General features: G+C 38.9%; 1 protein-coding gene across 2 annotated transcripts in view; it reads right to left on the bottom strand.

Annotated features, from left to right (window-relative positions):
• Positions 1-1,669, bottom strand: part of AnxB9 (Annexin B9) — a 73,940-nt gene extending 72,271 nt beyond the window's left edge. The window contains exon 1 of one of the 2 annotated variants that reach the window (XM_067143264.2): positions 1,430-1,669. The gene's annotated coding sequence lies outside the window, so the exon portion shown is untranslated. The remainder of the gene's footprint in view (positions 1-1,429) is intronic. The other variant, XM_067143263.2, reaches the window with a different exon arrangement.
• Between the last annotated feature and the right edge of the window lie 24,736 nt (positions 1,670-26,405).

Here is a 26,405-nt window from a genome sequence, read left to right as displayed (position 1 = left end):
TCAACAGAATTGAATGTCAGATTGGTGATACAAAGCTAGAACAGGTCGATAATTTCAAGTATTTAGGTTGTGTGTTCTCCCAGGATGGTAATATAGTGAGATTGAATCAAGATGTCGTACAGCTAATGCAGTGAGCTTGCAGTTGCGATCAACAGTATTCTGTAAGAAGGAAGTCAGCTCACAGACAAAATTATCTTTACATCGGTCTGTTTTCAGACCAACTTTGCTTCACGGGAGTGAAAGCTGGGTGGACTCAGGATATCTTATTCATAAGTTAGAAGTAACAGACATGAAAGTAGTAAGAATGATTGCTGGTACAAACAGGTGGGAACAATGGCAGGAGGGTACTCGGAATGAGGAGATAAAGGCTAATTTAGGAATGAATTCTATGGATGAAGCTGTACGCATAAACCGGCTTCGGTGGTGGGGTCATGTGAGGCAAATGGATGAGGATAGGTTACCTAGAATAATGGACTCTGTTATGGAGGGTAAGAGAAGTAGACCAAGACGACGATGGTTAGACTCGGTTTCTAACGATTTAAAGATAAGAGGTATAGAACTAAATGAGGCCACAACACTAGTTGCAAACTGAGGATTTGGCGACGTTTAGTAAATTCACAGAGGCTTGCAGACTGAACGCTGAAAGGCATAACAGTCGATAATGTATGTATCTAACAGCAATAATTTTATATCTTTCCACGCATGACAGTGAATATGTTCATAATGGGTTTCAAATGGAGATCTGCATAATTTACAGGTGTGTTTCGTGAACAAGCTTCCTCAATGTCATTAGTCTACAATTGCATATTCGAATTGATTTCTGTGAATTATAACAACAGCATTATGTCTATCGTTTCTCAGGCCTGGAAAATGTATGTTTTCTGATCGAGAGCTTTACCATATTGTGTTATATTTTCGAAGCTAACAAAAGTCGATGTGAATGCCGAGACGATGAATAGTTCCGGAATCCATTAGAGATATCTCGCAAACTTTGAAGACGTTGAAACACGTCATCATTAAAATACATTCCAACAGTGTCGAGCGCAATTAGAACGGCTTTAGAGAAGCACTCTAGGCCATTCTCTTTGCTCTAGGCCATATAACACTGACATGAGAAACGGACGCGCATTACGTCATACATCAGATTGGGAATATCTTCTTATTCACAAGAAAAGTATTCCTGATAGAATATCGAACCGGATGTATTTTCTGATCAGTGATCTGATCGTTCCTTTCTTATGTCAATGTCAAGAATGCAAAGTAACGTATGTCGCAAAGGGGTATCAGGTTGGATCAGTTTGTCGAAATGAAAAAAGAATCAGAAGAGAATAATACGGATCTTTATCCTGGAGCTCTTGTAGGTCCGCGTCAGTAACACTCGGTTCAAACGAGACCACACCCACCAAACCTGTAGCACACGAACACTTACCTGCAATTATGTTCAGTTAATCAGGCTAGAGAAGGACTGTTCTGCAGTGATACAGTATATATGTTTTTCGTTTAGCTTATCAATTCTTCTAGATTACTTGAGATTTCACTGACAACACAAACGCGTGTAAACTCGTATACTTCAATCAGGTGATTGCGGTGCACGAGTATGACTATGAGAACGAGGTATTATACCTTCGCTGACAGCTACAGAACGGAAGTTGCCAACCAATCCCATGCCAGCGCACTCCTACAGAGGTGTCGTCATCGACATTGGCGGGGGATGGGCGGAGTGAAGGGGTGCTTGCGGAAAACTAAACAAGATTACCAAATCACTCAACACATGCGTCAAGTTTCCATTATCTGTGATGAGGACAATTTACATTTCAGGACTATGTGAAGGTCACTTTATCGAATACCACAGAAATATTTAACTTAATGAACCACATCGGTAAACAATTTCCCTCAAATAACTGATATACGCTGTGTGTGGAAGAGATTGATAATTGAGTTAATATTGGCGTTCTTGATTGCATATGAGAGATAGTTCACGATGGGAACAAGCTGATTGGACAATAATTCTAGCGGGCTTTTGAAAGGTACATGTTAACAATCGTATTATCAGAGCTTGTCCATAAATAGGCATGACAAATTCATGACTTCTGCGAATTGCAGTGCTGAAGATGTGACACATATATAACTTCACGTGAATAGGTGATAGTTGGATTTCGATTAAAGCTATGATGACTGTTCACTCCCACTCACTTTCATAGCCAACCTTACCTTTGAATCGCTGATCTGTTCTCAAGCAGGTGGGTTCAATCCCAGTTGAGGTTGATGGCATTTAAACGTGTTACAATGCGACAACTGCCCATCGTTGGCTAACAGCACGTTAAAGGTAAGCCCCCACGACAAAATCGGGGTATCCTAGCGGCAGTTAAAGGCTATTAGCAATTGGAACTTTCGGACAATACTATTATTAATAACAATAACAATAATAATCGAGAGGAGTGACCGTGAGTGACAACGCGCAACTGCTGTGGAGACAAGCTCTTCATTCGGGAGGCGGTGGGTTCCAATCACATCGTCGGCTGTCCTGATAATGGTTTTCTGTGGTTTGGGTTTCAAATTTTCATTTCCATGGCAAATGCCTGGACAGTTCCTATTCAGCCGATTCCTTCCACCCCTTACCCAATTTCATTCACCATCATACATTTCATCTTCACTAGCTCTTCAACTGAAATTGGCGTCGGGAAGGGCATCCAGTCGTAAAAACATGCCATAAAATATCATCTCGCCTCATCCTTGACCCCGTATCAGGAAACGGAACTATGGGGTAGAAGTGCAATAATAATAATAATAATAATAATAATAATAATAATAATAATAATAATAATAATAATAATAATAATAATAATAATAATTTTAATACCGTACATTTTTGCAGTTTTGGAGATGCTGAGGTGCCGCAATTTTGTTCCACAAGAGTTCCTTCACGTGCCAGTCAATCTACCGATACGAGGTTGACATAATTAAGTGTTCACATACAATCGGACTGCGTCGGGATTAAAACGCCGACTTCAGCTCAGCCCTGAACCAGATGTGGCTGAAATCAACGACCCGGCCGGGAAATGAACCCTTGGACCGAAGGCTTGGTTGATGCGCTTTGAACGGTCAGCTATTAATGGTGCTCTGTATTTTTGTTGTGATAAAGTAAAAATGTAATTGTAAAACTGTGTAATTTTGTGTCTGAGTGTTTCAGTTTGTGTAATACATTAATATTGTGTTTTATGTGTGTAGAAGAAATCAAGATTAGTGATATAGGCTATATTTTAAATTTACATTGAGTAATTCTGTTGATGTTGGTAGGTTAAAATGCTGTAGCTTACGTAAGTTAGGTTTTAGGGGAAATAGGAAACAATATTCCCTTTATTTATTTAAATTTCTTTAGGCCTACTTCAGCTAGGTAGTAGATATTAATACAGGCAGAAACCAAGGCCATATCGATGGGGAACCCACCCCTCCCCACCCCCAAATAAAAAATGATTTGTCAAATTTAAACAGAAATTAAGGTTTTCAAACATTCAACCCATTAAAATAATACCATTATGACATCAAGATTATGGAAAATAAAACAACTGAATTTAACCTATAAAAATGCGCCGTCTTTAAAGGTTTATTTCTGAATTTAGTTCACAAATTTATTGGAAATGAAAATGCTTATTTTGGTGAATTTTGCTTATTTTTTAATACATGTTGCACTATTATTCAATTATATACACTCCAAACCAAGCCAGTCTTGTCTAAAATATTTTGCTTAGGCCTTTTATTAGCTTCGTATAAATACAGAAAACGGAGAACATAAAGTATATTAAATGTTATAAGTGTTAAGATACCTATATATTTGAATGGTTTTATCCTTGAAACTTACCATAGTTTTCACTTTTTGACAATGTTAACAGTTCATGTGGATCATGTTTCAGATATAGGTCCCAAAAGATTCTTCTACTTTCCTCGCCTTTTCCCAGTTACCTGGGATCGGCGCTAATGTGGATTAAGTCCAGTTTTACGGGTGTCAGATGCCCTTTCTGAAGCCAACCTTATGTTGAGAGATTTATTTACTGTTGTATGTTTCTGTGATGGTTAGTAGTGTGATATGTTGTGTGTAGGGGAAGGTGTCTTAAGATCATCACAAACACTCGGCCTCTGGGCTAGAAGAATTAACAAAACGTGGTTAATATCCTCGACCCATACTTAAAATGAACCCAGGGTTCTACGCCAGATATAATTAAGAGCCTGAAATAAACATTCTTAAGAGAATTTTCGATCATTTATAGCAAAGAATTCATATAACAAATCCGGTTGCTTTTTGTTGTTTTTACAATCCGCTTTACGTCGCAGCGGCACAGATAGGTCTTGTGGCGACGATGGGATAGGAACGGGCCAAGAGTAGGAAGGAAGCGACCGTGGCCTTAATCAAGGTACTGCCTCAGCATTTGCCTGGTGTGAAAATGGGAAACCACGGAAAACCATCTTCAGGACTGCTGACAGTGCGGTTCGAACCCTTTACCTCCCGGATGCAAGCTCACAGCTGCGCGCCCTAACCGCACGGCCAACTCGCCCGGTATGTTAAAATACCGTATTCAGTTTTTAGTCTCACATGTTGGGTCACCGACTAGATTTCATCCAGAATGGCTGCACCACATTCATGCTTATAAATTAAAAAAATAATTAATTTTAAATGTTTATAGTGGTCACTAAACAATTCCATCATTTTGAATTTTCCTTAGAGTAATTGCATTTTGTAAAACCCTTACTTGAGTCAGCCTGACTCAGAAGCAGGAAAATAAATGCTCGCAAAGGGAACAAAGTCCGCCTCTGTGGTGTAGTGGTTAGCGTGATTAGCTGCCACCCCCGGAGGCCCGGGTTCGATTCCCGGCTCTGCCACGAAATTTGAAAAGTGGTATGAGGGCTGGAACGGGGTCCACTCAGCCTCGGGAGGTCAACTGAGTAGAGGTGGGTTCGATTCCCACCTCAGCCATCCTGGAAGTGGTTTTCCGTGGTTTCCCACTTCTCCTCCAGGCGAATGCCGGGATGGTACCTAACATAAGGCCCCGGCCGCTTCCTTCCCTCTTCCTTGCCTATCCCTTCCAATCTTCCCATCCCTCCACAAGGCCCCTGTTCAGCATAGCAGGTGAGGCCGCCTGGGCGAGGTACTGGTCATACTCCCCAGTTGTATCCCCCGACCAAGAGTGTGCAGCTCCAGGACACTGCCCTTGAGGCGGTAGAGGTGGGATCCCTCGCGAAGTCCGAGGGAAAAACCGAACCTGGAGGGTAAACAGATGATGAAAAAAAAAAAACCAGATGTGGGGCACCTTTTTTCTGGCATACACATTTTACTTATTTCTGTTTCACCACCTAAAGGTCACTTCTAGAGTTTTTTTTTTTTTTTTTTTTGCTTTACGTTGCACCGACACAGATAGGTCTTATGGCGACAATGGGACGGGAAAGGGCTAGGAAGCGGGAAGGAAGCGGCCGTGGCCTTAATTAAGGTACAGCCCCAGCATTTGCCTGGTGTGAAAATAGGAAACCACGGAAAACCATTTTCAGGGCTGCCGACAGTGGGGCTCGAACCTACTATCTCCCGAATACTGGATACTGGCCGCACTTAAGTGACTTCAGCTATCGAGCTCGGTACTTTTACCGTAAATAAGTGGAGAAATGGAGCGAAGTTTGTTAGTATAAAATCGTATTCGGATATCAGTAGTCTCACCATCGTATCGTTCCGACTGCCAGTTAACTATTCCATGGATTATATATGGATTATATACCGTATATATATAATAGGGGCTGCCTGGCCGAGGCGGTAAAGGCGTGCTCGGTTCGCCCGGAAGGACGTGGGTTCGAATCCCCGTCAGGAAGTCGTAAAATTTAAGAAACGAGATTTCCACTTCCAGAGGTGCACATGGCCCTGAGGTTCACTCAGCCTACAACAAAAATGAGTACCAGGTTAATTCCCTGGGGCAAAGGCGGCCGGGCGTAGAGCTAACCACTCTACCCCATCAAGTGCCGAGGTTACGGATAGTGGGCCTTCATGGCCTGTTTGGAGATGACTTTGCTTTGCTTTTGCTTTGCTCTATATATATATAATAACATGTACTGACTGACTGATTCATCATCACCGAGCCAAAACTACCGGATATAAAGAAATGAAATTTTGAAAGATACATTTACGGTATATTACAATGTAGGTGCTCACTAAGGGAGGATTCTTGGATATTCCGTCGCTAAGAGGGTGAAAAGGGAGGGTGCATTTTTAAAATGAGTGTATCTATATCCCAAAAACTTCACAGTTTAAAGACTAATAATGTTATTTGCTTTACGTCCCACTAACTACTTTTACGATCTTCGGAGACGCCGAGGTGCCGGAATTTCGTCCCGCAGGAGTTCTTTTACTTGCCAGTAAATCTACCGACACGAGGCTGTCGTATGTGACAATTGGTATTTGGAATCTTCTTTAAAAATAAGGTAACACGTATTTTTTCGTTTTCGGAAAATCCTCGTTTAAGCGGGGTGGAAAAAGGAGAAAAGGGGAGATGGATGCATTTTATGAAGATACTTATATCTCAAAAAAACTGAGGATGTTACAGACATGAAAAACTGTATTTGGAATCTACTTTAAAAATAAAGAATAACGTATTTTTTGGTTTTCGGTTATATCCTGTAATTGTAAAGGAACACGCATAATTTGTTCTCTGAAAATCCACTTAAGGGAAAGTGTTTAAAGGAGGTAAATTTTAAAAATGAGCATATCTACAGAATATCTCAAAAACGTAACACATTACAGACGTGAAAATCTGCAGTTTTTATTCTCTTTTAAAAATAAAATAAAACGTATTTATTGTCCCAGAACGAACACTTAGGTGTTGGGAGTTGTAAAAATAACTGAAGAAAGGGGTTGAATTCTTTTTATGGGGATAGTTATATCTCAAATATTGAAGATGTTACAGACATGAAAATTTGTATTTGGAATCTCCTTTAAAAAAGGAACACGCATAATTTGTTTTCGTAAAATCCAATTAAGGGGGATAAATGAATTGAAAAATAAGTTGAATTGTTTGTTTGAGGATACTTATATCTCGAAAACGAAGGAATGTTACGGACGAGAAAATTGGTATTTGGAATCTCCTTTAAAAATAAAGACACGCGTACTTTGTGGCGGAGGAGGGGTTGGAATCAACTTAAGGGGAGTGTAAAAGGAGTTGAATTCTTTTTATGAGGTTAGAAATAAAAAATGGACTTAAAACAATACACCCCTAAGGAGGTTCTGACTGGGGGGCGAGGAATGATGACAAAAATATGCATTTATATGAAAACGTTTGAATTATGAAGTTAACATTTCAAATGATATCCTAGGTGTTAAATAACAGAAGGTTGAAACAAATTTAACCGCTCAGAGAGTTAAATGAGGGTTAAGATCCGAAAGCAAATATATTTATTCCTTCCTCCGAAACGGTTTAACGTACGAAGACAAAATTCCAAATAGCGGTAATATTCTAAATCCTAGGTGTAAAATAGGAAATTTTTTTAACATTCCGCCCCTAAAGTGTCAAATGTGCTTAGCTCCGCAAACGAAATTATTCATCCCTCCAAAACCGTTTGACGGTTTTATGTCGTAGGTGTAAAATATCGTATACCGCTCCCCTAAGGGGTTTAGATTGTGGTTGACTCTCAAAAACACAATATCCATTCCTTCGAAACCGTTTCGGGCACGAACTTACGTTTTTCTTTATGAAGGGTGGTCTTATATATCCTAGAACTTAATAATTTTTTAAAGAAGCTGCCTGGCCGAGGCGGTAAAGGCGTGCTCGGTTCGCCCAGAAGGACGTGGGTTCGAGTCCCTGTCAGGAAGTCGTAAAATTTAAGAAACAAGATTTCCACTTCCGGAGGTGCATACCAAAATTCCTGGGGGCAAAGGCGGCCGGGCCCATCGCGTGCCGCGGTTAACAATGGTGGAAGCCTTTACCTTCCACTCCAAGGCCGAAGCACGGCTATCTTGCTAAAATACACTGACTGGCAGAGCAAATGCAAAACCAAGAAGGAGTGGTCAGAACTTTATGCCAATTGCAGGGTAGACTGACGTCACTGAGGTACGCTCATGATGTGAAATGCGCCGCTGTGCTGCGCACGTAGCGAACGATAAATGGGACACGGCGTTGGCGAATGGCCCACTTCGTACCGTGATTTCTCAGCCGACAGTCATTGTAGAACGTGTTGTCGTGTGCCACAGGACACGTGTATAGCTAAGAATGCCAGGCCGCCGTCAACGGAGGCATTTCCAGCAGACAGACGACTTTACGAGGGGTATGGTGATCGGGCTGAGAAGGGCAGGTTGGTCGCTTCGTCAAATCGCAGCCGATACCCATAGGGATGTGTCCACGGTGCAGCGCCTGTGGCGAAGATGGTTGGCGCAGGGACATGTGGCACGTGCGAGGGGTCCAGGCGCAGCCCGAGTGACGTCAGCACGCGAGGATCGGCGCATCCGCCGCCAAGCGGTGGCAGCCCCGCACGCCACGTCAACCGCCATTCTTCAGCATGTGCAAGACACCCTGGCTGTTCCAATATCGACCAGAACAATTTCCCGTCGATTGGTTGAAGGAGGCCTGCACTCCCGGCGTCCGCTCAGAAGACTACAATTGACTCCACAGCATAGACGTGCACGCCTGGCATGGTGCCGGGCTAGAGCGACTTGGATGAGGGAATGGCGGAACGTCGTGTTCTCCGATGAGTCACGCTTCTGTTCTGTCAGTGATAGTCACCGCAGACGAGTGTGGCGTCGGCGTGGAGAAAGGTCAAATCCGGCAGTAACTGTGGAGCGCCCTACCGCTAGACAACGCGGCATCATGGTTTGGGGCGCTATTGCGTATGATTCCACGTCACCTCTAGTGCGTATTCAAGGCACGTTAAATGCCCACCGCTACGTGCAGCATGTGCTGCGGCCGGTGGCACTCCCGTACCTTCAGGGGCTGCCCAACGCTCTGTTTCAGCAGGATAATGCCCGCCTACACACTGCTCGCATCTCCCAACAGGCTCTACGAGGTGTACAGATGCTTCCGTGGCCAGCGTACTCTCCGGATCTCTCACCAATCGAACACGTGTGGGATGTCATTGGACGCCGTTTGCAAACTCTGCCCCAGCCTCGTACGGACGACCAACTGTGGCAAATGGTTGACAGAGAATGGAGAACCATCCCTCAGGACACCATCCGCACTCTTATTGACTCTGTACCTCGACGTGTTTCTGCGTGCATCGCCGCTCGCGGTGGTCCTACATCCTACTGAGTCGATGCCGTGCGCATTGTGTAACCTGCATATCGGTTTGAAATAAACATCAATTATTCGTCCGTGCCGTCTCTGTTTTTTCCCCAACTTTCATCCCTTTCGAACTACTCCTTCTTGGTGTTGCATTTGCTCTGTCAGTCAGTGTATATATAATAACTTGTCCTGGCTGATTAATCATCGCCGAGCCAAAACTACTGGACATAAAGAATTGAAATTTGGGGAATACATTCATATTACATTGTAGGTGCTCACTAAGGGAGGATTTTTAGATATTCTGTCGCAAAGGGGGAGAAAAGGGGGATGAATTTTTAAAATGAGTGTATCTATATCTCGAAAATTGAACAGTTTAAAGGCGTAAAAATTGGTATTTGGAATCCCCTTTAAAAATAAAGAAACACGTATTTTTTGGTTTCGGAAAATCCTGTTAAGGGGGTGAAAAAAGTGAAAACGGGATTGAATACATTTTACGTGGATACTTATATCTCAAAAACTGATGATGTTACACATATGAAAATTCGCATTTGGAATCTCCTTTAAAATTAAAGAAACATTTTTTTTTCGAAAATGTACTTAAGAAATGATGAACAGGAGTGAAAAAGGGGGTGTTATTTTTAAAATTAGAATATCTACAGTATATATCAAGAACGTAACATGTTACAGACGTGAACATTGGTATTTGGAATCTCCTGTAAAAGTAAGGGAACACGCATAATTTGTTTTTTGAAAATCCTCTTAAGGGGAACTGTTAAAGGGGGTACATTTTTAAAATGAGCATATGTAGAGTATCTCAAAAACTTAACATGCCACAGAAGTGAAAATTGGCATTTTTAATCTCCATGAAAAAGAAAGAAACATGTATTTTAGTTTTCGGAAATCCACTTGGGTGCGGGGTGAGGTACAAAGGACTGAAAAGGGGGTTGAATTCCTTTTCATAGGATACTGATGTCTCAAAAACTGAAGATGTTACAGACTTGAAAATTGGTATATGGAATCTCCTTTAAAAGTAAAGATACATGTATTCCTTTGATTTCGGAAAATCCATTTGGGGGGGTGGTGAAGATTTGAAAAATTAATTGAATTATTCGTATGAGCATACTAATATCTAATACAAACTGAAGTTGTTACAGACGTGAAAATTAGTATTTGAAATCTCCTTTAAAAATAAACAAACACGCATTTTAAGGGGAAAATCAAGTTGGTGGTCAGGGGTGAAAAGGAGTTGAATTCGTTTAATGAGGACACATATATCTCGAAAACTTAAGATGTTACTGTCGTGATAATTGGTATTTGGAAGCTCATTTATTAATAAAGAAACATGCATTTTTGTTTTCGGAAAATTACTTAATGGGGGGGGGGGGAGTGTGATAGGAAGTGAAAAAGTGAATTCTTTTTATGGGGATAGTTATTTCTTAAAAGTTGAAGGTTACAGACGTGAAAATTGGTACCTGGAATCTCCTTTAAACACAAAGAAACACGCCTTCTTTCTTTGGGGGTGGGAAGTGGGATCAAGTTAACGGGGGTGGGGTGAAAAAGGAGTGGAATTCCTTCTATGAGGATACTTATATCTCAAAAACTGAAGATGTTACTGTACCGGGAGGTACACCCCAACGCCGCGCATTTAAATCTAGCGCCAAATAACTCATGGAGAAACCGTGAAATTGAAGCTAGACCAACTTATAAATTTACTCAGAAGATGTCACCACTAAAATGTGATATAATTTTGTTATTGTGAAGTTTCCGGCACTGACTGTATTTCTAATTGTTTTGTTCGCCATTCATCAAGAAGTTTGGACTTTCTTCCATAGATGTCACTTCAAAAAAACCATGATCATTCACCCTGGTGTGAAATGAGAGAACTTTTGATTTAACGAAGTTTTGTATTCATAAGTTTTTTTTACTAATTGATGTTCATTTATTTTGGGGTTGGCAATATTTATCTTTTCTTTCCGCCAGTTTTGAATTTAGCCAATCACGAATTTCTGTAATTAATTTTCAACCTATCATAGCCTTCTTCTTCGATTTTGAGTGTATCTTATATCCACCAATAAAACTGAGAGGGTGTGGCTTGTTTATTCGTGAAAGGTCTCGAACTTTCCCCGAGGGTTTATAAACTGCGGCTTTTCACGTCTCTTAGCCATTTGATCGTCATCTAACTAAGTGTGTGTGTCAAGCAGGAGGCGGGTGGCGCCTCTTTCATCAGGCAGCAGTATAGCGACAAGGTAATGGCCACATAATATCTTTATTTCTTGCTAGCTCCGCAGTTTAACCTGAGGGAAAGGTCCGACTCATTATCTATGTAACCTAGTTTTCCTAAAATTGTAACTTTATGCCGGCTAATATAAAAACCATAAAATCTTTAACTGTAAATCGGGGATAGAGAGTGATGTACCCTCTCGAGCTCCCCTTCACATTGGTTTGAGGTGACTACGTTTGGTAACTGTTTTTCTTCCTTTCCGTAATGTTCTAATCTATTCTTATAGGAGTCACCTCCATAGTTTGGGAATAGCCCGTTTCATTGGCCTAGTGCTCTTTAGGTTTTAAGTGTTCTTATCTAGGAGCGCAAGGCATCCGCCTCCATCCATTTTGTGTTCGGGCCATATATTTAACCGTTTTTTTTCTTTGACATGAAGGCCCACTAGGTTGGGTATTAAATACCCCTGTATAATCATTTTCCTATTGTAAGTTGTGCCTTCAGAGGTCAGAATTTGTAAAATGATGTTGCCTTGAGTAGGTTTGGCAAACTGAGAGCCTGTTAGCTCTTTTTCAAAGTTTTTGTAAGATTAATGAATGCCTCTTAAAGACTAGATGTTGTATTTCGTGAGCAAGTGTTCCGTGAATTAGGGGATTTCTGCCCTTGGAACAAATTTGTGCTCGTTTGTAAATTTGAGTTGGGAGCTCAAAAATTGTAAAACTAGGGGCTTGAAGCCCAAGAGTGTTAAAGTTCTGAAATCTTGGATTTTTCTATTTTGTACCTGAAATGTCATTGTTATCTCACTAAGTGAAAATTTGTTAAGTTCGTTGTTTTTCAAAAATATAACCTTCAGTTTACGTTTTAAATTCTATTCTTGACATTGTAGTTAGACCCATTCACCCCGGCACCTTCTTTCACCTCTGCGTTCCACGCGAAACCCCGGAACAGTTACAAACATGAAAAGTTATATTTGGAATCTCCTTTCAAAGTAAAGAAACACGTATTCTTTCGTTTTCGGAAAATCCACTTCAGGGGGAGTGGTGGTGAATGAATTAAAAATTAGTTGAATTCTGTGTGTGAGGATACTTATATAAAAAAATCTAAAGATGTTCAGACGTAAAAATTGGTATTTGGAATCCCTTTTAATAATAAAGAATCATGTCTTCGTTTGTTTTCGAAAAATTCACCTAAGGGGTGAAAAAAAATGAAAAATTAGTTGAATTATTTGTATGAGGATACTTATATCTATAAAAGCTAAAGATGTTACAGACGTTAAAAATTGGTATTTGGAATCTCCTTTAAAAAAAACACCTATTTATTTGTTTTCGGAAAATCAACTAAAGGGGGGGGGGTAGGGAGGAATTAAAATATGTAAAGAAGGAGTTAAAGCCTGTTTAAGGGGATACTTATATCTCAAAAACGGAAAATGTACAGACAAGAAAGTATTTTGAATCTCCTTTAAATATAAAGAAACGCGTATATTTTGTATACGGAAAGTCCAAATAAGGTGGGATGCTGTGGAAGGAAGTGAAGAAAATGTTCAATTCTTTTTATGAGGATACATATATCTCAAAAACTGAAGATGTTACAGACGTGAAAGTTGGTAGTTTGAATATCCTTTAAAAATAAAGAAGCATGTATTTTGTTCTTTTCGGTAAATCCACTTAAGGGGTTGAAAAGAATTGAAAAAGCGGGTGAATTTTCAAATGAGTACCGGTATATCTACAGTATACAGTATGCCAAAAACTTAACATGTTACAGACATGAAACTTGGCGTTGGAAAGTCTTTTAAAAATACAGGAACACGTATTTTTTGTTTTCGGAAAGGGTACTATCCAGGGGTGAAAAGAAGTGAAAAAAATTTTTTTTTTATGAGGATGCTTATATCTCAAAAACTGAAGATGTTACAGACGTGAAAATTGGTATTTGGAATCTCCTTTAAAAATAAAGAAACATGTATTTTTCTTTTGTTTTCGGAAAATTCACTTTGGTGGGGTTGGGGTGGGGAAAAGTCTGATGAAGGGGTTGAATTCTTTTTATGGGGATACTTATGGGGATACTACTATCTCAAAAACTAAATATGTTACAGACGTGGAAATAGGTATTTGGAATCTCCTTCAAAATTAAAGAAACATGTTTGTTTGTTTGTTTGTTTGTTTGTTTGTTTGTTTGTTTGTTTGTTTGTTTGTTTGTTTGTTTGTTTGTTTGTTTGTTTGTTTTACCGACTTGAGAGAAGACTTTTTCTCACATGTACAGTTCTATGTCGCTTGGTCACCTTAGTCCCAAAAGGCAATACCACAAGCGCTGTGGGGTAAATGTTTCTGAGGTAAATGAAGCTCAATTTTTCTGTGAGTTTTTATACTTTAGGGATTTTCAGATAATGTGTTACTACAGTACCGCGGAACGATTACTTTTATCAAATTACGAAATCCACGCGAGCGAAGCCTCGGGGAACTGCAAGTTTATATATATTTACTAGCTGATGTACCCGTGCTTCGCTACGGAATTCTACATTGCGTACGGATTCTAGGGTACACGTTGTAAGCAAGAGTGTATTAAATTGCATAGCTCTTAATGCTACCCTAGAAACGCGACGGGGAAGTCACCAAACATCTTTTCTCATACGAAGACTTAGTTAGGGAATTTTCATTGTAATGGTAGATCCACTTGAATACCATCAGTCACAATCAGGTTGGGGAGTTTTCCTTATAATGGTAGACACTCACTCTCCACCTGCCTTTTTACATCCTCAGAAAGACTGTCTTAGTGGTTTTCCCAACTGAAATATACATACATTACAATGACGTCAGTATGAATGGCGCGATTAAAAGCAATGCTTTCATATGAAATACTCAATCAAATGAAACACCAGACATTTTCTCACATTTAAGGAACAGGACTACACTGCCGATCTAAGAGTCCAAAGTTCCAGAGCTGGAATGACCAAGTCGCAGACAGCCGTGATCCGTGAACACTCTTCGTCTTTTTTCGGCGGGGAGTGGGGGAGAGGGTCGAATAGTGGAGACTCCCAGGGCAAAAACATGCCCTTTTACTAATATGTTTCCTAGGAGTACCCGATGAGTCGGAAAATATCAATTCACTACACTGGCGGGGAAGAAAATCTATCTGACTTAGAGGCAAATTTTTCCTCCAAGCTCGAGGAAAAACCCCCTCTTCACTGATGATTTGGAATAAAATGAATGTAGAATTTAATAAAAGTGAAGAGGAAGAAGCTTTTCTTCAGAAACGGCTTTTTTCAGGGTTCAATTTTGAGTTATTTGGTGAACTGTGGTGCTATAATTTGGAATAGGCCTAAATTGTTTTTCTAGACCAGGTTATGCTACTACTACTACTACTACTAAGTCAGCCTCTGCCTTAAGTATGCACACTGCTCTTTCAAAACAGCTCGTCAGAGTAGGGATCGAATAGCTGGAATACTATGATGAACCAGTGTGTTACGTACCAGCAGTATCAGGAAATGTATGAACCAGAGGAATGGAATGCTAAAGAAGAAAGTTTTCTAACTCTCCAGCTATTTCAAGCCAATATTCAGCCAGGCTATTATACGCAGTACGCAGCAGTAATCCCATCTATCGGAGTTGAGAGGCAGCATAAGAGACAAAAACATCACAACAAACAATGGTCAATATAATGTTATTGTTGATCAAAGTTATGCGCTTTCGATATTGTAGGCCTTCATATTCAGTTTTCTTCCGACTCAGAAATACCACTCATAATAGTCGGTACGGTAAAACTGAATAAAACATAAATGATCGGAAATTGTATTCTTTGTAACTTTTCTTATCTAGTACTTTTCGACAGGACCCAAAACATAGGTATTTAAAAATTAAATTTTAGGCGCCTTCCCCTAAACTACAATTTCATCCAGGGTGAATAAAATATTTTATAGCTCAGACTGTAGATTCTTATTCCCCGACTCTATATACCGATTTTTATTAAATTCTATTAACCCATTTTCTCGTGGCTCGGCGTCGATATGGACTTAGCAACAAAAATACAAATTCATGAATATCTGTGTTATCATAGCCGGCACGGTAAAACATATAAGACATAAATGGTCGGAAATTTAATTCTATATAACTTTGGTTATGTAGTATTTATCGATACGACCACTAATAATATCAATATTCGAGAATTAAATTATAGGCCCTCCCCTAAACTACCATTTCATTCAGCTGGAATAAAACTATTTATAGCCTAGATTGTAGTGGCTCATTCTCCGATATCAGTTTTCAATGAGATAGAACCATTCATGACGTGAATATTTAAGAATTAGATTTTAGGCCTTCCCCTAAACTACCATTTCACTCAGCGAGAATAAAATCATTTATAGTGCAGATTGTGGTGACTTATTCACTGACTTTGCATACCAATTTTTATTAAGATAGGACCACTAATAATATAAATATTTGAAAATTAAATTTTAGGCCTTCCCCTAAACTACCATTTCTATCATCGTGAATAAAATTATTTATGGCTTAGATTGTAACGACTTATTCTCCGACTTTGCATACCGATTTTTATTAAATTCTCTTTAGCCGTTTTCTAGTGATGCGTGTACAGACAGACAGACAGACAGACAGACAGACAGACAGACAGACAGACAGACAGACAGACAGACAGACAGACAGACAGACAGACAGACAGACAGACAGACAGACAGACAGACAGACAGACAGACAGACAGACAGACAGACATTACGGAAAAGAAAACAGTGCATTTTCTTGTTACTGTGGACATGACCGATACAAAAATACCATTCTTTTCAAATTCTGAGCAATGTACAGACAAAACTCTTATTTTATATATAGATATATAGATGTAGGTGAAGTGTTATAGTTTATTGGAGTGCGAAGATGAAGTGATTTTATACAACAATATACATATGTAAGTAGACGTAATGAAATAGTTGAATTTGCTGCCTATTAGATTACTGATTAATACAACTTCCCCCATGAGGAGGCTGCCACAAGGACAAAGTTTGTCGACTACACAGTATTTTATCTTCTAAGTTACTGGTGAGTTTGCTAGTGTGCCAGATAGAAATAACTAACACAAGGCTCAGGAATAAATGTGGAATGAATTTGGAATGTGGCATGATGTATTGTTCTTCAAATGTTATATAGATGATTGCGGAGTATGGTTACTGAACGTCGTACTGGGGCGATAGCGATGTCGTGAAGTCGTGTCCGGTTGAGTATTTATACATTTATTTGTATACACGATTGATGAATTTTTAACCTTTCTTACCAAAGTTTCTTCTATACGAACAGAAAGTATAATCTTTCCCATTTAGAAAATGCATATTAGTGAATATATTTATCAACTAAAATCTCAAAACTAGTATGAACAAATTATTGCTTGCAACACTATGCCAAAAGACAACATTTGGTACTTATGAAAAAGAAAATGACCTCATACATTTTTTTGTAAAAATAATTAGTGACAGGCAGACTTGATGAATAAATGAAAATAATAATATAAATGAGTCAAAATATGACCCTATATTTCACCAACATTACCCATATGCAAAAAAATATATACGTACTCTAATAGTACCGTAGCCTACTAAATGATATATATATATTATATATATATATATATTGGCTATTTATGTAACTGTGCAAATTCAAAATATTATGAAAATTATAGACAAATGATTTTCATGCCGTGTTTAAAAAAATCTAAGTGCAAGTTTTAAATTAGTGAAATTTACGTATAAAATACAAACATGAACGAACTATTAAATACGACACACGGGTGGCATCACTTTTAATAAACATACATATTTTCATATTATCGAGCCGCTAAAATATTGTTTTTAAATTTATCAAACCTGTAAACGTCCTTTATAATAATTTTGGTGTAAAAATATTGGTTTCCTCCATTTAAAAAATGGCAGATCTCTTTGTCTAGACCGCTGAAACTTTACCTTTCCACTTAACGCGTTGAGTTGTAAATGATGCTAGTCTAAAAACATGTGAACTTTTGATTCGATTAAAGCTATTTCATAGCAAAAAATATACGTTTTTATTTGCTGATGGTTGTGGTTATTGCTTTAAGAGGAAGTTCAACTGTGCAACGTTCGCCTTTGTAGCGTAACTCTAGTGCTACTAGCTGCCGTTATCAGGGGCCGGGTAATGCTAGAGATTTAAGAATGGCAGGAGGGTTGGTATAAGGTTAAAATGACACATGAAGCACACCTCCATTAGGGCTGTGTCTCAAAAGAGCTCTACCACTTCGGGACAAGGGCTGGAGTTTTGTCCAGCTTCATGGCTGATGGTTAGCATGCTTGATCCAAGGAATCCCGGGTTTGATTCCCGGCCGGGTCGACGATTTTAACCTGCATTGGTTAATTCTTCTGGTTCGGGGGTTGGGGATTTGTGGTATTAGAATTCCTCTTTGCTAGGATCAATCATCACAGATATGCAGGTCGCCTATAGACGGCTATGTTATAGGCTTCATCTCGAAAGACCTGCATACCACGCCTCTCCGGAGGCCACGCGCTATTGTTATTATTATTATTATTATTATTATTATTATTATTATTATTATTATTATTATTATTATTATTATTATTATTATTATTATTATTATTATGTTATTTTGAGTTCTGTCCCACCAACTAATTTTACGGTTTTCGGAGACGCCCAGGTGCCGGAATTTTGTCCCGCAGGAGTTCTTTTACGTGCCAGTAAATCTACCGAAACGAGGCTGACAAGCACCTTCAAATACCAGCGGACTGAGCTAGGATCGAACCTGCCAAGTTAGGGTCAGAAGGCCAATCCCTCAACCGTCTGAGCCACTCAGCGCGGTATTATTATTATTATTATTATTATTATTATTATTATTATTATTATTATTATTATTATTATTTCTTTTCTTCGTTTTCTACCGCTTTTCACACACCTGTGAGGTCGCGGGTGCGAACTGCGTCGCTCATGTGGATTTGGCCCTGTTAAAAAAACATTCTGTAAGTGCAAGTTTTAAATTAGTGAAATTTAGGTATAATATACAAACATGAACGAACTATTAAATACGACACAAGGGTGGCATCATTTTTAATAAACATACCGAAATATTTTCATGTTATCGACCCACTATAAGATTGTTTTTAAATGTATCCTGAGCAACCCTATATGGAGGGATGTAATCACTATTGCGTGTTTCTGTGGTGATTTGTAGTGTGGTGTGTTGTGTGAATATGACGAGGAGAGTGTTGGGACATACACAAACACCCAGCCCCCAATCCAGAAGAATTAATCAGAAGCGATTAAAATCTCCGACCCGGCCGGGAATCGAACCCTGGACCTCCCTCTGACCATTCAGCCAACGAGCTGGACATTATTATTATTATTATTATTATTATTATTATTATTATTATTATTATTATTATTATTCAACCAGCCTCTATTATACACTAATCAGAAGGAATGTGGAAGATGCCCAACCTTCGAAGAATGAAGGCATCGGAAAAAGAAAGGTAAGTTCGACGAAAGGGGTGAAAATTAAAGACTTCCTAGGCCTTGCAAACGTAAACGTCGGGGTCCAAAGAGAACAAGTGTTGACCAAGGGTGGTCGTATAGGAAAAATGAAAGTGAGGAGCTTGACACAAGTAAGTGGAAGCTATGCCAGACTCAGCTACGGGATCCGCGCTTGCCAAACACGCTCCCCCTGTTAGTCACCCCTTAACGACAGGCGGAGGATACCGTGGGTTCATTCTATTACACCCATTCACAGGATATTTTATTGCTCCTATAGCTTTTGTTTTTGGAGTTCCCCCCACAGAAAAATATTTCCGGGTATGGCCTTGGCAGAGACAGTTTATTATATTGAGTTGTACCTTCCGCAGTTTATATATTCTTGTAGGCCTAGGTACTAGACACGGTATTTCGTGTACAGAACCTAGCACTTCAACATCCGTAGCACCTGTACCTAACAATCATCCGCCCAATATTTAGTTTTAACTATATTTCTATTACACTTGCTTCCTTTATTCAGTTTCCATTTCAGTTAGTGCGTAGTAGGATGTAATACAATAATAATAATAATAATAATAATAATAATAATAATAATAATAATAATAATAATAATAATAATAATAATAATAATAATAATAATAATAATAATAATAATAATAGCGTGTGGTTTCCGTAGAGGCGTCGTTCAGATATTTCGAAATGAACCCCTACAAGTGACCTGCGCGTCTGTGAAGATGAGGCACTACCTAAGACGAATCCCAATGATGAACACTGTGATAGTACATATATCACACCCCTGAATTATATGTAGAAGTTAGAGATATTATTGTCAGTATTCGATTTATTATTATTATTATTATTATTAGTATTTCATTTGTATATTTTGACATTTATATTGGTAAGCTGGAAGATATCCACATATGTAGGTATGAGTAATTTGTTTTGCACGAGTGGGAAAACCTTGCTTTAATAACTCTGGTAATTTGAATGAGTCATCTGGCTACCCCAGTGTCTGTTGTGATGTACTTGTGTCAGGAAATTCCATTTACTCATGTATATATCCCAGCCTGATGAGATAAGCTTGTTGTTGTACCAGGAAAGTTTGGTGATTCATGAAAACTCCCGAGTGTTTGTTTATCTCTTGGGAGAAAGGAGTAGTTCAGGGCTTGGTCTTGATTTGAGATCACTCATGATTGGCTGGCAAGCACCAATCCAGACGTCTCATCTGAGAGGAGGGGGATGTTGATGTCTATAAAGGTTGGTCATACGGCGGCAACCAGATGATTGTATAGGAGATTGTAAGAAACATTGTAAGTGACATTAAGAGACATTGTAAGGGTGATTGTAGAGGTGATTGTAAAGGAACGAGAAGGAAGATAACTACAACTACAACTACAACTGACGCACTGTACGGGAAGGAAGTGGTGCTGATACACGGTACGGGAGTGACACGGCAGCAATGGACTGGACTTCAAACGTTCGTGGAGCGTAGTCGTGTTATGTTTGTGGAGAGTGCTTGCGCATTAAGTATTGCAGCACTTGTGGCGGCCTAGCATTATATGTTGGTGAAAGCTATCTCAGACTTTCCATAAATTTATATGTTGAGGATCGACAGACGTGTGTATATATCTTTACAAGTGTTAAAATATGTGAACACAGTAGTACAAGGTACAGTATCTGTGTGAAGTGATAACTGCCGATTATGAGAATCGGTAAGTCGAATTGATATAGAGACAGTGAAGGGTATTTATCTTCATACATGTACATTGTTCATCGGACTATCTGCAAATGGTAGCTTAGTTCTCACTTTCGTTTTCCCACGATTTTCATTATTATTGTTGTTGTTGTTGTAAATATGGAGTCTTCCAGCAATATTTTATGTGTGTATTATATGTATAATGTTGTATGTTGATGAGGTGCTCATGCACGGAATTTGTTCAGAATATAGTTAGCTAATTTAGAATCAGTGTTATTGATAAACCTAGGTGCAGTTCCTACCGTATTAGTCGTTTTCAGGAGGTTAGGTAAGGCCTGCAGCAGATGTACCAGTACGCAGCATTATGTACACGCCCTGGGATATAAAGTCTATCATGCTCTTATCTAAATTCGAGGGATCCATTCTGGTGAACTCTGGCGCCCATACTACGGACATTTCGGTTAATTATGCTTATTCATTTTATTAAGTTTTTGAGTAATTCTATTTAAATATTTTTATTCATGATTTTATTTACTTATTATTATCATCAAAAAGTTACAATTGGCTTCCCAACGTGTGGCTGAATGATTGGTACATCTGTTAGGCTGATAAGCGTAGGTGCACTTGTCAGGTGTGGATGGAATTCTACAAACTATGTCAGTGAAGTGTTTTATATGTTTCATGTGTATTTTGGAGTATGAAGAAATGTTGTAGTGAGTCGAGTATTATAAAATTGAGAAGTAGAGAGGTTGTTAAAGTTGTGGGTACTATGAATCAGGATAAGAGAAGTCAAAAGAATTCCACCACATCGAGTGTATCTAATTTAAGTGAGAATAGCGAAATGGCTGATAGTAGGAAAGATCAATCGGCAACGATTGGTGAGGAATCGAGTAATCCGACTCAAACTCAGAATGTAGGGGATCAAGGGGAGGCTTCAATGCTCAGTATGCTTAAATCGCTACTTGATAGTCAGAGTAAAGAGTTGAAGAGTGAATTGAATTCGATTAACAGTAAAATCGATAATCAGAGTGTTGAATTAAATTCAGTGAGTGTTGAACTGTCCAGTAAGATTGATAGTCAAAGTAAGGAGTTAAATTCAGTGAGTGTTGAATTGTCCAGTAAGATTGATGGTCAGAGTAAAGAGTTGAAGAGTGAATTGAGTTTTTAAGCAATGAAATATACAGTATTAATAGTGAATTAAATTCAGTTAGTACGGAGCTGTCCAGTAAGATTGAGAAGCAGAGTGCAGAGTTAAATTTAGCTAGTGTTGAATTGTCTAGTAAAATTGATAGTTTAAGTATTGCTGTGAATGGTAGAATAGACAAATTAAACCAGAAGTTTGACCATCAAAGCAGGGAAATTCAGGAAGTCAACAATAAGGTTGAAGCTCAATGCTTGGAATTGACTGAGAAAATTGAATGCCGATTTAATGTAGTTAGGAAAGAATTTGTTGAAAACAGCAAGGAATGTGATAAAAGAATAAAAATAGTGGAAGATAAAGTCGAAGAAATAGACAGAATGAAAACAAGTCAGAATGTTTTAGTGAAGCGAATAGATGAGAAGAATGAGAAATTGGAGAAAGACCTTAAGTCGGTAAAAGATGACCTCAAGTCAGTAGAAGGAAATGCCAGAATGGTAGTGGAAGAAGGAATTAAAGCATGTCATGTAAAGTTAAGGCAGGAGATCAGTCAAATCCAAGTAGGTAGCAGCATATGTAATAGATACGTATCTTGTACGAAGGACTCTGAATTACCCAAGTTTAATGGTCGGCAGTTTAATCCGATGGAATTCTTGAAAACAGTGGAGAAACGGTTTTCCAAGAATCTTGACGATGGTTTGATTGATTGGAGTATGGTTGATGAGATGTTGGATATTGCATTTGTTGGTGAAGCGAGATCCTGGTTTCAAGTTTACAGACAGGGTATTTCGAGTTTGGAGGAATTTAGGGAGAAATTTAGTTCTAAATTTTGGAGTGAAGCTATTCAGGGAAGGGAAAGAGATCGCGTGCTATTTGGCAAATATAGGCCTCAGGAAGGTGTGTCTATGACGGAATATTTCTTGGCGCATGTTCTGATCAGCCAGAATATTGAAGGTCTAGCATCGGAAAGAGATACAGTCCGCCAGATGTTGAGGCATTTTCCTGAGAAGGTCGGATTAGCTGCATGTATGCAGAATATTGTTACGATTAAAGAATTAGAGCAGCTGTTAGAGAGGTTTGATGCTTTGGAAGGGCAGGGGAGGACTAGGCAAAGTGAAGGTAGAAATTACGGGGATAATGTGAGACAAGGTAATCAGGTAGCGGGAGATAGGAATAATCAGAATTTCAGTCATTCTAGGCACGGGAATCAGGGTGGTAATTCCGGAAGGGGAAACAGACACTCTAACCAAGGAGGTAATCACCAGGAATATTATGGCAGAAGACCTAATCAAGGGGAATCAGAAAGTAGGGGGCGTACGGATCAAAGACCTCCAGATCAAGTGCAGAGACATGATAATAGTGAACAGTCCATGTCAAGTAATTTAAACCGGAATCGGACTTCTTAGTTGGGTCAGATAGGCAGTCCGATACCGAAATTCCTATTCACGCGATGAAACAGGTAAGTTATGATTTAGACGTGAAAGAGGAATTATTGTATGACCATGTGTTTTGTGTTCCGGGAGATTTTGAGAATAGAGGGCGTGATGAAAGTAAGAAAGCTGTGTCGGATGACTTACTTTGTGCTAGTGGTGATGGTAATAGCGGTGTTGCGATCGATAATCTTGTGGAAGTTTCTGAAATTGAAAGTGAAGTTTTTTGTGAAGTTGATGAAGGTTGTTTTGTGAGTGAAGAGTGTTCACGGAGTATACATCATGAGGATGTTTGTGTTAATTTAAGTGTACGTGAGGAGAGTAAAGTTAGGACCATTATGTGTGAAAATGGTGACTTTGAGATTAATGAAACTTCTGATAAGAGAGTCGAAAGTAGCAGTGTTGTTGGCATGAAAGTGGTGCAAGTAGGAGCTGATATGGAATGTGGTGAAGATGGTTTAATTGTTGGGTCATTAAGTAGTAATGACAGCAATTTTGAAGTGTATTATGGTAAGAATTTCAGTAATAGAGTGAGCGTAAGTGAGAATGGAAGTGTGCGTGAGATGAAAGAAAGTCTATCCAAGCGTGTGTGTAATGTTTTATTTAAGACTGAGAGTTGTGTGAACGATTTGAATGACATGTTGTATGATATCGAGGTGGAGTGTGTGAAAAAGTATGTGATTTGTTTGCTTGCATTAATTATGAGTTTGTGGAAGAGTAAACATTGTGAGATTCCCGCGTATTTCAGAAATAGGGATTTCCTTTTTATGAATGTTCCGAATGAAAGTTTGTATGATTCTTGTGTGACTGGATGGTACGAATGTTTGTGTGTGAGATAGAGTATATTCTAGACGTAGTTAGTTTTTATTGCGGTACGCATTCCTCGCTTATCGATGCCAATGTTAAGTTCATGTATAGTTTTTTTCATTTATATCAGGGTCCGTATACTGTGGACAGTAGAATAGGCAAGTGTGCTTATAGGCTCCTAACCGCTGAAAATAAGGTCCTTGGGACATTTAATATCTATAGCCTTCGCAGATATAAGAGATAGGATCTGCACCTTGGAGGTATATATTATCAATTTTAATGTACATGTACAGTAGTAAGAAGGGATTGTATTCAATGGTATATGAAACAATCGGAGTTGTGTGTATATAGCCATATTATTATTATTATTATTGTTTGGACAAATTGTATTTCGTGTGTGCGAATACAATGCAGTAGACGCAATGTATATATCATTATTACAGTAAATTAAGAGTTCAGTTATATAATTTATGAGGTTCTGTTTTATGGTGAATCATAATATATGATATCATCGATTCACCAAGGGGGCGTTATGTGATAGTACATATATCACACCCCTGAATTATATGTAGAAGTTAGAGATATTATTGTCAGTATTCGATTTATTATTATTATTATTATTATTAGTATTTCATTTGTATATTTTGACATTTATATTGGTAAGCTGGAAGATATCCACATATGTAGGTATGAGTAATTTGTTTTGCACGAGTGGGAAAACCTTGCTTTAATAACTCTGGTAATTTGAATGAGTCATCTGGCTACCCCAGTGTCTGTTGTGATGTACTTGTGTCAGGAAATTCCATTTACTCATGTATATATCCCAGCCTGATGAGATAAGCTTGTTGTTGTACCAGGAAAGTTTGGTGATTCATGAAAACTCCCGAGTGTTTGTTTATCTCTTGGGAGAAAGGAGTAGTTCAGGGCTTGGTCTTGATTTGAGATCACTCATGATTGGCTGGCAAGCACCAATCCAGACGTCTCATCTGAGAGGAGGGGGATGTTGATGTCTATAAAGGTTGGTCATACGGCGGCAACCAGATGATTGTATAGGAGATTGTAAGAAACATTGTAAGTGACATTAAGAGACATTGTAAGGGTGATTGTAGAGGTGATTGTAAAGGAACGAGAAGGAAGATAACTACAACTACAACTACAACTGACGCACTGTACGGGAAGGAAGTGGTGCTGATACACGGTACGGGAGTGACACGGCAGCAATGGACTGGACTTCAAACGTTCGTGGAGCGTAGTCGTGTTATGTTTGTGGAGAGTGCTTGCGCATTAAGTATTGCAGCACTTGTGGCGGCCTAGCATTATATGTTGGTGAAAGCTATCTCAGACTTTCCATAAATTTATATGTTGAGGATCGACAGACGTGTGTATATATCTTTACAAGTGTTAAAATATGTGAACACAGTAGTACAAGGTACAGTATCTGTGTGAAGTGATAACTGCCGATTATGAGAATCGGTAAGTCGAATTGATATAGAGACAGTGAAGGGTATTTATCTTCATACATGTACATTGTTCATCGGACTATCTGCAAATGGTAGCTTAGTTCTCACTTTCGTTTTCCCACGATTTTCATTATTATTGTTGTTGTTGTTGTAAATATGGAGTCTTCCAGCAATATTTTATGTGTGTATTATATGTATAATGTTGTATGTTGATGAGGTGCTCATGCACGGAATTTGTTCAGAATATAGTTAGCTAATTTAGAATCAGTGTTATTGATAAACCTAGGTGCAGTTCCTACCGTATTAGTCGTTTTCAGGAGGTTAGGTAAGGCCTGCAGCAGATGTACCAGTACGCAGCATTATGTACACGCCCTGGGATATAAAGTCTATCATGCTCTTATCTAAATTCGAGGGATCCATTCTGGTGAACTCTGGCGCCCATACTACGGACATTTCGGTTAATTATGCTTATTCATTTTATTAAGTTTTTGAGTAATTCTATTTAAATATTTTTATTCATGATTTTATTTACTTATTATTATCATCAAAAAGTTACAACACGGCACAAAAACTCAGTCCCCGAGCCAGAAGAATTAATCAACTCGGCCGGGAATCGAACCCGGGATCCCTAGACTTACACCATGTCTTGAATCAAAAGCTAGCATGCTAATTATTTAGCCATGGAGCCGGACAAATATTTGCATTTAAACCCAATGTGGCCTCAAATATATATCAGTGCACCAGGAGTGATGTCTTGGTTCCTGCATTAGCTTCTCAATTTCTTGCTATTCTTGTTAAAGACAGTCGTTTCATCCTATTGTAGTTACTTGATTGACGAAAATCTTTCCGAAGGGATTGCTGATCTTTCGGGAACTTTCGTTTTATATTTCTTCTGCCCATGTTCATTAGTT

This window comes from Anabrus simplex, chromosome 3 (assembly GCF_040414725.1).
Source record: "Anabrus simplex isolate iqAnaSimp1 chromosome 3, ASM4041472v1, whole genome shotgun sequence".
Classification (NCBI taxonomy): Eukaryota; Metazoa; Arthropoda; class Insecta; order Orthoptera; family Tettigoniidae; genus Anabrus; species Anabrus simplex.
Note: the sequence above shows the minus strand (reverse complement) of the source record. Positions and strands in the feature narration are given on the sequence as shown.